The sequence below is a fragment of the Sturnira hondurensis genome, unplaced genomic scaffold (genome assembly GCF_014824575.4).
Source record: "Sturnira hondurensis isolate 20B ecotype Veracruz unplaced genomic scaffold, ASM1482457v3 Scaffold0004998, whole genome shotgun sequence".
NCBI classification, from domain to species: domain Eukaryota; kingdom Metazoa; phylum Chordata; class Mammalia; order Chiroptera; family Phyllostomidae; genus Sturnira; species Sturnira hondurensis.
Genome location: NW_028077629.1, coordinates 148317 through 160974, shown reverse-complemented (window position 1 = coordinate 160974; position 12658 = coordinate 148317). Strand labels below are relative to the sequence as shown.

General features: G+C 38.2%; 1 pseudogene; it reads right to left on the bottom strand.

Annotated features, from left to right (window-relative positions):
- Positions 1-950: 950 nt before the first annotated feature.
- On the bottom strand, positions 951-1760 carry LOC118987086 (40S ribosomal protein SA-like; annotated as a pseudogene).
- Positions 1761-12658: the final 10898 nt, after the last annotated feature.

The following is a 12658-nucleotide window of genomic DNA, read 5'->3' as shown; positions in this document are numbered from 1 at the left end:
AAGAGACAGCAAAGTCAGAATGTAAAATATACCTTCAGGTCCTGTGACAATGTTATTATTTGACTCAATTAAGTCAAATTACTGACATATAACTGAATAAGTTATATCATGAGATACAACTCATCCAAGCACATGTCAGTTAGTATGGAAATTCAGAGTTTGTTAACTATAAATTAAGACTTAATGAGGATCTGTAAACAATATTTGGTCCCAGAAATGCAGATTTGTATTTTCTTGAGGAAGACTAATAGCATAAAATGGCATCCTCCTCAGTGGTTAAACAACAGAACGAGAAGGCACTGTGAATCCTAATTTTGAATAATGATTCATCTCACATTAGGTGAAGCAATTAACTGGTTTCCTTGGGTATAAAATGGAACAAATAATACCCAATTACTTGTGGAAATACTATAATAAGAAACTCAAGGTGCATACTGATAAATAACCTCAAAAATATAGAGTTCTAGATAACAAAATACAGTATTTTTAAATTCTTCGGTCACATGCAAAATATATACTGGTTTTATGTAACATTGTTGAGCTAGTAACATAAATGGTCTGTGAAAATGTTAAAGATGTCTTCACATTTCTAGATAAAATGACTAAAGTAAAATTAAAGTCAAAGAATTTTAAAGATTCAACAATTAAGACTCAGTGGCATTGGCTTGTAGATAGAAACACGGGCCAATGGAACAGAAAAGATTGCAGAAGGAGATCCACACATACAGTAGGGGCAAAAGTAAGTTTACATTTGTTTGTATGGAGTATAATCCAATAATTAATAAATAATGGTACAAGAATAAACTTTGTTTCTGGTGTACTCACAGCTGTAAACCTACTTTTGCTCCTCCCTGTATAGAGTGACTTAATGTGTCAAGAATATCTTTTTTAACTATTTATTTTCCATCAATCTTATTTTCATTTTGTTCATGAGTTTGTGGAGGAGTTGGTTAAAACCACTCCAGTTTTTGATACGTCTTCAGTGGCCTACACCTAGGGGGGCTGAAACCCAGTCTCCAGTGGCAGCTGAGTGCTCCAGGGTCCAGTAGGGAACTGCCTTCAAAGCAGGCTGCAACTTCAGGTTGAACAGCTGTAAACCCGGCGGCCGGTGCAGTCCGTCCACCCTGAAATGCCTCCTTGGTCCTTTCAGGAGCACTTTCAGGAGCTCCCTGCTCTTCCTTTTCTACCCCTTCTGGATCTCTGTAGAAGCAGAGATGAAGCGTAGCCTCCCATGAGCGTTCACAGGAGATGGTGCTATGAATGCACAGAACTTCCTTGGCCAAAATCCCCACCCATCAGACCCTCTGCAGGAGCCCCCTTGTGGTTGCAAAGGATGGCAATGCCCACATGGCACAGAGGAGAGTCTGTGACACAGAACCCTGGTATCATTAACCACAAGTCTCAGCTCCACAAGGCTGCTGGCATCTGGTTAGTGAAACTTCCCTGATTGTAGGGGCCAGCAACAGGAGTGGCTCCAGTGACAGCAGCAACCTTCAGCATAGCTCTCTGGCCGGTATTGCTGGATAATATGACACTGACATCACTGCGGTTTCCAGTGGCAACCGTGGCATAAGCTGCCAGCAGAAGCTTCTCCCAGGGTCTCTTAGGGACTCTTGATGCAGTTGCCATCACCTTCCTTTTTGTAGGTGTACTGTCCCATTTGGAAGTCAAGGTTGGCGCCACTTAAATGGGTTCCTGCTGCAAGGAATTTGAGGACGTCCTCCTCCTGCATTTGCAGGACATCAATGCCTCTGGACATTGTGAAAATGTCACTTTAAGTTACCTGGGAACCGAGAACAAGGCCACAGGGGAGCCTCTCTGGATAGCACAGAAAGGCGAAAGGATGGCCTTTTAATAAATGGTGCTGTACTACCTTCAAATTAAGAACTTCTATTTGTTGAAATATTCTATTCAGAGGATGCAAAAAGTAAGCCACAGAATTGGCAAAAATATTTTCAAGTCCTATTCCCAAATAATTCACGTCCAGAAAGTATAAGAATCTCCTAAAATCAATGAAAAACACAGAAAAACTGGCAAAGCAATTAACCCTCCACTTCACAAAACAGGTCACCTAAAGGACTGATAAATGTATAAAAAGATACTTCACCTCCCTGGTCATCAAGAAAATGTAAATTAGAACGACAGTGGGAAAATATCCACGAGGATGGCTAAAATTTAAAGGAGTACTGTTATGGGCTTAACTGTGTCCTCCAAAATTATTACAGTGAAGTCTTAACCCCAAGTGCATCAAACTATAACTACATGGAGACAGGGTCTTTAAATAGAGAATTATGTTAAAACAAGGTGATTAGGGTGACTCTAATATGATATGTCTGGTATCTTTATGAAAAGTAGAGATTTGGACATAGACACAGACAGACAGAGAGGCCATGTGAGGACACAATGAGAACACGGCCATCTACAAGCCAAGGAGGAGAAAGCAACCCTGTGAACACCCTTGTATCAGACTTCCAGACTAAGTATGTGACAAAATAATTTTCTGCTGTGTAAGCAACCCAGTCTGTGGTATTGTTTTTGTGGTTGCCCTAGCAAACTGTTACAATGACAACACCAACTGTTGGCAAGGTTGTGGCAAAAACTACACCTTCATACACAGCTGGTGGGGTAGAAGCTGCTACAACCACTCTGGAAAACTTTTGGCTGTACCTACCAAACCTGAAACAGTCTATGATCTAACTTTTTTTCTCCTGGGGGTGTAGATATGTTCATCAAAGCATATATACAATAATATTATAACATAACTAGTCTTAATACACAAATGGGTAACACTTAAATCTCCATCAACAGTAGAAAAGATGAATCAGTTGTGGTACTTTTTGCTCTGTGTCCCTTTGGAACAATTACAACAGATAATTATTACACACAAAAAGTGAGGATAAATCTTGCAAACATGATGCTAAGCAAAATGCCAGATGTGAGGAGGAAAGACGCACTGAGGCAGTGGTTGCTCTGTGTTACCTAAAGGCTTTCTCTCCTGATCTTGATGATGGAATGGACTTCCAACTAATTTAGCTGGAATCTCATGATTCATACACTTCCCTGTATGTAAGTATATATATATATATATATATATATATATATATATACACACACACACACACATAAGTATGTATATATATATATACATTACATACATACATACATACATACATATATATACACACATTATTATTCTATACATAGTTCACTTAAAATTCAGAGTAAATCATTTCCAAAAATGTTTTAGGTCATTATAAAGGGTTTTTGTAGTTTAAAGAATATAGGAAAGTGTATTACTCTTCACTTAAAACATTCCAAAGACTCAGCCTCTTATTCAGAGAACAATGTGAAGACCATCCTTGGCTTACACTATCCATGCCTCTACTGCCTCTCTGATTTGACCTCATGCTACCTTCGCCTATGCCCACTCTGGCCTCCTGACCATTCCTCTGCCACTCCAATCTTGCTTTCCCTTCAGAACCTTTGCATAATTTCATGGCTCACTTCTCCACTAACAGAAGGTATCTCAGAAGATTCTACTTTCTTGTGAGGTCTTCTTTGGCCTCCTTATTTAAAACATAGTAACATAGTACAGATTGCATAATCAAATACCTTTCTCAAAACTAAAATTGTTTAAGCAGTGTAATTTGAGGTCAGTTACTAAAATTAAAATTCAATATAATCCACAGAACATATAAATCAGTGGAGCAATGTGGTATTTAGTCTTGGCCCTGCTTCTGCTGTGTGTAAGTATTCTCTTTCCCCACATACATTAATCATATAACTATTCAGTATGATTTAAGTACCATTTTCTCTTTATAGTCATGAAAGTGTGGATTGGATTGTTTGACAAAAAAATTCCTTTGTCTGATTCTTCATATTTTATCCAAAACAATTCTTGTTCCTTCTGCAACTATATCATATAGCACATTTGTGTTTTAAAGCTATTATACATTGTCTAATAACACAGGCACAGATTCTATCTAATTTTGAAATTAGAGCTCCCTTTTCTAAAAAATCCTATTAAAATGCTAACCATTTGCTCCATGAATTACTGTGCACAGGTAATCTCACTCACAGGTGGCCAATTCGTTTCTTCATTATGGATGCTCCACTGTTAGCACTCAGACTACTCTTTTCCTCCTTGATCATTTCCATGGAGCTGGAGAAAACACAGCAGGTCACCTTCTGCTGATTTATTATTTTTATTAGGATTTGAAGTCATTACCATGGAAGAGTGCCCACCAGGCTATTTTGTTAAATCATGATCAAGACTTAACTCAGCAAGACACTCTTATCTGTTTCCCAACTTGCTAAACTTTTGTCATTATCATCTGTTTTGTTTCTTTTGCACTTAAATCTCTAGTCCGTAGGCCTCTTATCTCATTTTTTGGTCTTCTGAGCATTCCACCAACTCCTACTACATCTGTGACGATCTTTTTCCCATATATTGACTTTTGCATTTTTCTTACTGTGGTGGATCTTTCAGAGTGTGAATAGCATGGCCCCAGAAATCTTGGATATTTTTTAAAGATTTTATTTATTTATCTTTAGAGGGGAAGGGAAGGAGAGAGGGAGAGAAATATCAATGTATAGTTGCTTCTTGTGGGTCCCCCGCCAGGAACTCGCCTGCAACCCAGGCATGTGCCCTGACTGGAAATCGAACCACGATCCCTTGGTTTGCAGGCCTGCGCTCAATCCACTGAACTACACCAGCCAGGGCCAGAAATGTTGGATATTTTCATGCTTGTATGTCAATTTTGTGAGTCACAATGCATTAAGAAACCAGAAGACCAAGAGCCTGTGATTTTAAGCAGCTAGTACCCTATGTTTAGCATCCGGCTTTCTCTCAGAATGCAGTCTTTATGTGAACATGATTGTCTCTGCCTTGTTTCTGATGATACATGAGCGACTACCTCTGCACCCCACAAAGACAGTACTTCATAAATGTTTACAAATGGATTCTGTTTGGTTTCTTTTTTTGGCACTCACACGGCACACCCATACATCCCAAGCTATTCACTTGCCTCTACTGATTACTTAAATCTCTGAATAAAATAATTTCAATTTAAATGTGTATTTTGAATGCTCTTCTGGTCAGACTGTGGATCTTTAAATAATGGGATTCTCCAATTTTATTTCTCATTACACTCTATATTTTTCTTCCTAGAATATAATTCTCAATAGAGTAAAACATGTCATTTTCTATCCACTATTTCCCTGTTCATACATAAGAAATAATAGCTCTCAAAGAATTAATAATTACAATAAGTAAAACTATGGCAGGGAACAGTAAGTTAAAACAAGAATGCATGAAAATTATTTTGTTCACATTAATATGTTTAAAAAAATCACTTGCAAATATAAAATCCATGCCACTTAAAAGAGCAACATCTTTCATCATTTACCTCATTATAATGAGAAAGATGCTTGCAAGGACCAAACTTTCAACAACTTGTCAAATATAAATCATCCTATGTTTTGGGGGGGAAATTAACCTAGACTGATATTGAGGTTAATTTTAACATCTTTTAACTGCTCTGAGGTAAAATACAGCACAAACTTGTTTTTTTTAAGAGACACATTTCAATACAAGACAAATAAGGAATGCAATAAAGAGCTTCAAAGGATTTATACTAATTTGTCCTTTTTTAATTAAGCAACTTCAATAAAATAAAAGGCATCTATTTTTAAAATCTCAGGATTTCAGGACCGTAGATTACATCAGAAAATCAAAACCAACTGCTCAGAATTCCTGTCAAAATGGAGGTGTAGGCAGACATGCTATGCCTCCTCATGCAACCACCAGAAGAATTACAACCAACTTCAAAACAAATAACACCCAAAACTGCTAGAAAACGGAACAGTATAGAAGTCCGAAAAACAAGGATTTCAAGTCACGTTCATCCAGACAGGTAGGAGGACCAGAGAGGCAAGAAGATTCAGTTTGGTGGGGACAGGTGGCCAGGGCAGAACAGGGGGCTTCACATTCACGTGTGGTGGATAAAAATCAGGAGGGCTACCTTGAGAGTGAGCAGTTGCAGCCTTAGGCCAACCCGCACATCCCAAGACTCTAGCTCTGGGAAGATAAAGTCCCAGAAAGTCAGGCTGTAAAAACCAGTAGAGGATGAGGTGGCTGAAGAAACTGCTGGTTTCTCAGAAGAGTCCATTAAAGGACCCACACAGACTCAGAACATAGGCAAGCCCACCCACTCTGGCATTCACTGGGGCAATAACTGGAAGGTTTCCATTAACATATGGGAAGTAGGTAACGTGACTGGAAATGGGGCGAGTGCCAAGCAAATCTCCAGAAGCCAATGAGTGTCATGTCCCCTCTCTGAGACCTTTCAATACACAGAAACACAAAGCAGTGAAGCAGGTTGCTTCACCCTGGCAATTACCTAAGTCTTCACCCCATACAATTTAAAGGTGCCTTTTCTACAATAGGCCACACTACTAGACAGGGAGTCAAAGCAGCTCTATCTAATGTACAGAAACAAATACAGGACAGCTGCCAAATTGAAGAGACAGAGTAGCATGGCCCAAATGAAAGAACGTAATAAAACCTCCCAAAAAGAACTAACTGAAACAGAAATAGCCAACCTATCAGAAACAGAGTTCAAAACATCAGTGATCAGGATACTCACAGGACTCACTGAGTATGGCAACAACATAAAGGAAGAAGTAAAAGTTACACTAGGTGAAATAAAGAAAATTCCAGAGGGAACCAACAGTGAAGGGAAGGAAACTGGGATTCAAATCAACAATTTGGAACATAAGGAGGAAATAAACATTAACCAGAACAGAAAGAAGAAACAAGAATTCAAAAAATGAGGGTAGTATAAGGAGACTCTGGGCCATCTCCAAAAGTGCTAACATCCAAGTCATAGGGATGTCAGAAAAAGAGGAAGAAAATCAAAAAATTGAAACTTATTTGAAAAAATAATGAAAGAAAACTTCCTTAATTTGGTTCAGGAAGTACACATACAGGTCCAGGGAGCACAAAGAATCTCAAAAAGTTGGACCCAAAGAGATCCATACTAAGACACATTGTAATTCAAATGCTGAAGGTTAAAGATAAAGAGAGAATCTTAAAAGAGTAAGAGAAAAGCAAAGAGTTACCTACAAAGGAGTTTCCATAAAACTATCAGTTGACTTCTTAAAAGAAACCTTACAGGCAAGAAGGAACTGGAAAGAAGTATTCTAAATGGTGAAAAGCAAGAACCAACAGTCTAGATTACTTTATCCAGAAAAGCTATCATTTAGAATGGAAGGGGCAGATAAAGTGCTTGCCAGACAGAGTAAAGCTAAAGGAATTCATCATCACCAAGCCATTATTACATGAAATGTGAAAGGCACTTATTGAGAGTTCCAGCCAAGATGGAGGTGTAGGTAGAAACCCCTCACTTCCTTGGACAACCAAAAGGAGGATAATGACCAATCTAAAATCAATAAACAATCAGAAATGCCAGAAAATCAAACTGCATGGAATTCCAACAACCACACAATTAAAGAAACAGTCAAACAGAACAATCAGACTGGTAAGGCTGTGGATGGAGAAAAACCACAGCTAGACGGTGGGCTATGCAGGCGGGGCTGGCTGGGATGAGGTGGCAGGCTGCATGGGAGGGGCTGACTTAAGGGGAAACTGAGACTCAGATCTGGCTGTAGACTATGGCAGCTGCCAGCATGGGATAAACGACCAGTCTCACAGGAGAGTTCCTTGAAAAGTAGGCTAGAGAGAGCAGGTGAGCTGCATTGCTCCCTCTTTGGCCCACCCCCTCCCCTCCCCCCCCGCCCATAGGCAAGGACACAGTGCAGCATGGAGGGTTGCACTGCTCTGGTGAAAAATTAAGGCCTTGCCCCCTTATAACTTAACAGGGGCCCTGAACAAAGATATAGGGCCAAAATGAAAGAACAGAGCAAAACCTCAGAAAGAAGCTAAGTGATGAGGAGATAGCCAACCTACCTGATGGAGAATTTAAAGCCCGGGTATTTAAAATGCTTACAGAACTGATTGAGCTTGGTCTAAAAATGAAAGAACAAATGAAAGATACCCAAAATTAAATGAAGCAAAATATTCAGGGAATCAATAGTGACAGGAAAGAAACCAGGACTCAAATCAACAGTTTGGAACAAAATGAAGAAATAAACATCCAACCGGAACAGAATTAAGACATAAGAATTCAAAAAAACTGAAGAGAAACTTTTGAACCTCTGGGACAACTTGAAATGTTCCAATATCCAAATTACAGGGGTGCCAGAAGGAGAAGAACAGCAGCAAGAAATTGAAAACTCATTTGAACAAATAATGAGGGAAAACTTCCCCAATCTGGTGAAGGAAATAGACTTTCAGGAAGCTCAGAGAAGTTAGACCCAAACAGGAACACACCAAGGCACATCATCATTAAGTTACCCAAGATTAAAGACAGAGAATCTTAAAAGCAGCAAGAGGAAAAGAGAGAGGTACCTACAAAGGAGTCCCCATCAGACTGTCAGCTGATTTCTCAAAAGAAACTTTGCAGGCAAGAAGAGGCTGGAAAGAAGTATTCCAAGTCATGAAAGGCAAGGATCTGCATCCAAGATTACTCTATCCAGCAAAGCTATCATTTAGAATGGAAGAGCAGATGAAGTGCTTCCCAGATGAGGACAAGTTAAAGGAGTCATCATCACCAATACCTTATTATATGAAATGGTAAAAGGATTTATCTAAGAAAAGGAAGATAAAAATATGAGTAGTGCAATGACAACAAACTCACAACTATCAACAAGTGAACCTAAAAAAATAAAAGAAATAAAAACAATGAAAACAAAAATAAGCAAACCACCAGAACAGGAACAGAATCAGAGAAATGGACATCACATCAAGGGATTGCAGTGGGGAAGGGAAGGGAGGAGAAATGGAGCGAAAGGTACAGGGAAGAAGAAGCATAATTAGTAGGCATTAAATAGATGGGGAGAGGTCAAAAATGGTATAGGAAACCGAGAACTCAAAGAACTTATATGTACAACCCATGGACATGAACTAAGGGAAGAGGAATGCTGGAGGGCTGGGAGGTTCTGGGTGGAGGGGGGATAAAAAAAGGCACTTATTTTAGAAAAAGAAGATCAAAACTATGCACATTAAAATTAGAACAAACTCACAACTATCAGCAGCTGAATCAGAAAGACAAACAAACTAAGCAAAGGACAAGACAGGAACAGAATCACAGGTATGGAGATTTTATAGGGTTATCAGCTGGGAGGAGGAAAGGGGAAAAGGTGGGAAAAGGTGGGCAAAGATGCAGGGATTAAGAAGCATAACTGCTGAATACAAAATAGACAGGTAGATGTTAAGAATAGTATAGAAAATAGGGAAACCAAAGAACTTAAATGCATGACCCATGGACGTGAACTAAGGGAGGGGATTGCTGAAGGGAAGGCAGGTACTGGTTGGAGGGAGCAAAGCGAGAAAAAGCGGACAACTGTAATAGTGTAATCAATAAAATACACTTTTAAAAAAAGCCGAAGAGAGAGTCTCATAAAATTTCCAAATACAGATTGACATATCAACATGAAGTATTAGCCTGATCTATATTTAGGAAGAAATATATCTGAATTCTTTTGTTTAAATCTAGTGATGTCAAACTTAGCACAATGTGGTCTTTTATTCCCCTTCAGTTAACAATTACTAAAAAGAAATAAAGATTCATTTTTTTCCTTAAAAAATTAAATTAAGTTAAATTTAAAAAAGCCCAAGTGCTGATCTCTGCTATCAGGGAAGGAGCAAATTCATGGGTGGAAAAATTTGTTTTTTATTTGGTCTGTTTTTTAATTAATTTTTGTCTTTCCACCCTTTATTGCTTCATTTTTTTATTCTAATGAGAGAGAGAAATATATTGTGGTTGAGTTTGAGAGAGACAGCATATTAAATTCGTGGCTAAAGTTAAGTTTTTTGATTGTCTTTTTTATGTTTTCTCTCCTGGTTGACTATTAGACTACAAACCAATCAATTATTCTGGTATTAAAAATAAAAAAACATAAGAACAGATATTTTAAATGGTTTTGTTCTAAATTGGAAAATTAAGTGTTCTGAAAGCCACATCTGAAAGATTGGTCAAAGATTTGGTTTTCAAGGAGGCCTGAGCTACTTACTGAGTGGCAGCTGGGGAAAATTGTAGGTGGTACTAAAGAGAGGATCTTCACTAGGCCCACAGAGATGTGAAGCTTCTACCTTCAGAGCCTTCCTGAAGAAAGCTTGCTAAAATTTAAGGAAATTAAAGAGCGAGATAAGATCTAAGGAACTGAATAGGGATATTAAGCACAAAAAAGTTTGGCATATGACAAACTGGTGCAAAGATTGGTTTGTAAATCATCCATAAATTCAACTTTCTCAGCAGCCTGCATCCTATGGGCCTTAAGTATATTTTTTAAATTTTTATTTGTTGACTTGTATATATAGAGAGAGATGAAGGGAGAGAGAAAGAAACATGGATGTGTTTTTCCACCTATTCATGCATTCATTGGTTTAGTCTATGCATGTGCCCGGACCGGAAAGCAAACCCATGACCTTGGCATATCAGAGTGGCATGCTACTCAACTGTGCTACCTGGCCAGGGCCCTAAATGTATTTTTTAAAGAACAGAGTCAATAAACATGGGTGCTCTTTTATTACTATGTGAAAGACTTTGTCATATTTAAATGTGTTTCCTTTAGTGCCTATAGTGTTTTTTAAATAGGTACTCATTCAATACTTGTTTAATTTAATTTAATTTAATTTAACTATGAGTAGAAAGTCCTCGTAGCCATGGATGAAGTCAGGGATATTATTTTCTTTTCTGCTTTAATTTAGAATTAAATTGACATTTTACTTTCTTGGAGGATGGGTTTACTTCAAATGTTTGGCAAAGATGTTTATTTAACCAGCTAAATACATAGTATATAAAATAATAATAAACTGTTGTAGAAGGCTCTGCCTGGTTCTAGGAATTGTATCTCTATCCCTTGTGGCTAAGGGCAAGGGACGACCTTTGGAATGCGAGCCGAAGGAGACAAAGCTTGTCTCTGGTAGCAAACGCTGCCTCAGTTTCCTCTCCCTGCCCCCAAAGCTAGGTTGAAAGTCAATGATGGGTACGACCCCTCACAGATGAGGGGCAACCTAAGCCAGACTCAATCACTTGGGAGGCCTTCATGGAAGGACTCAGAGGGGTTGCAACAAAGAGGGAGCAATGGACTCTCACCCCCCAACTTGGAGATAGCCCGAGTCCCCACGTCCTCTGGGAGAAGCGCTTCCTAGCTCTAATCCCCTTAAGCCTGAATACCTGTTGGGCAGCGATGCAGCTCCTTGCCTTGGCTAGAGTGTGTCCTGGGGAAAAAATTGGCATCACAAAGACTTCCTGATAAACCTGTGATATCTGCTCTGCTAAGAGTGCTTTAACTCATACCTTAAGGGTTCGAGCAAGAAACCCTAAAATTCTTCCTGACAGACTCTGACTAGGACTAAACCCTCAGATTTCTTTGAAATGTTATCTACTGTTTAATCCTTGCCACCCTGTATTCCTGTGTATTACAACCCAATAAAAGCCCCTAGAGGAGGGAGCTCAACATTTTTTTCCTCTGGGAAAATGGCCACTGCTCCTCCCCAAGCAGATCACATCATGTCTCAGTCATGATTACTCTCATTCATGGCACATGGGGGTACTTGCTAGAAAAGTCACCCCCTCAGTAAATCTTTTCAAATATAAATGTTTAATATTACATTTTTGGCTTATTTAATTTTATTTAACTAATTTTATTAGGTTAATTTTGATTGATACTAATATAATACTATTCATATAGTAAAAGGGAAACTTTAGTATCAGATACAATTTTATAAGCCTTAAAATGATTGTGATAGCATTGTTTATTTACTCAGAAACAGAATTGTGTTCTGGATAAATCTTGGATACCTAAGAAAAAAATATTGTATGCTGCTAATGTATTAGTGTTTTTTTTTTAGTCTTTTACATGGATATAAACACATGCTTTTATGGTCAATTAATATTTGACAAAGGAGGCAAGAGTGTACAATGGGATAAAGAAATTATCTTTAATAAATGGTGTTGGGAGAATTGAACACATACATGCAAAAAAGAAAAATGAAACTAGACCACCAACTTACACTATACATAAGAATAAACTCAACATGGATTAAAGGCTTAAATGTAAGTAGTGACACAATAAAAATTCTAGAAGAAAACACAGGCAGTAAGATTTTGGACATTTCTTGTAGTGATATTTTTGCAGATGTATCTTCTCAGGCAAGGGAAATAAAGGGGAAAATAAGCAAATAGGACTATATCAAACTAAAAAGCTTTTTTCGCAGCAAAGGAAACCATTAATGAAATGAAAAAGGAACCCACTGAGTGAGCAACCATATTTGCCAATGATACATCTGATAAGAAGTTAATTTCCAAACTATATATAAAAAAACGTATACTACTTAACACCAAGAAAACAAACAACCCAGTGAAAAATGGGCAAAGGACTTGAATAGGCATTTCTCTAAAGATGACATACAGATGACCAATATACATATGAAAAGGTGTTCCACATCACTAATCATCAGAGAAATGCAAATTAAAACTACAATGAGATGTCACCTCATGCCTCTGATCAATAGCTCCACAAATAACAAGTA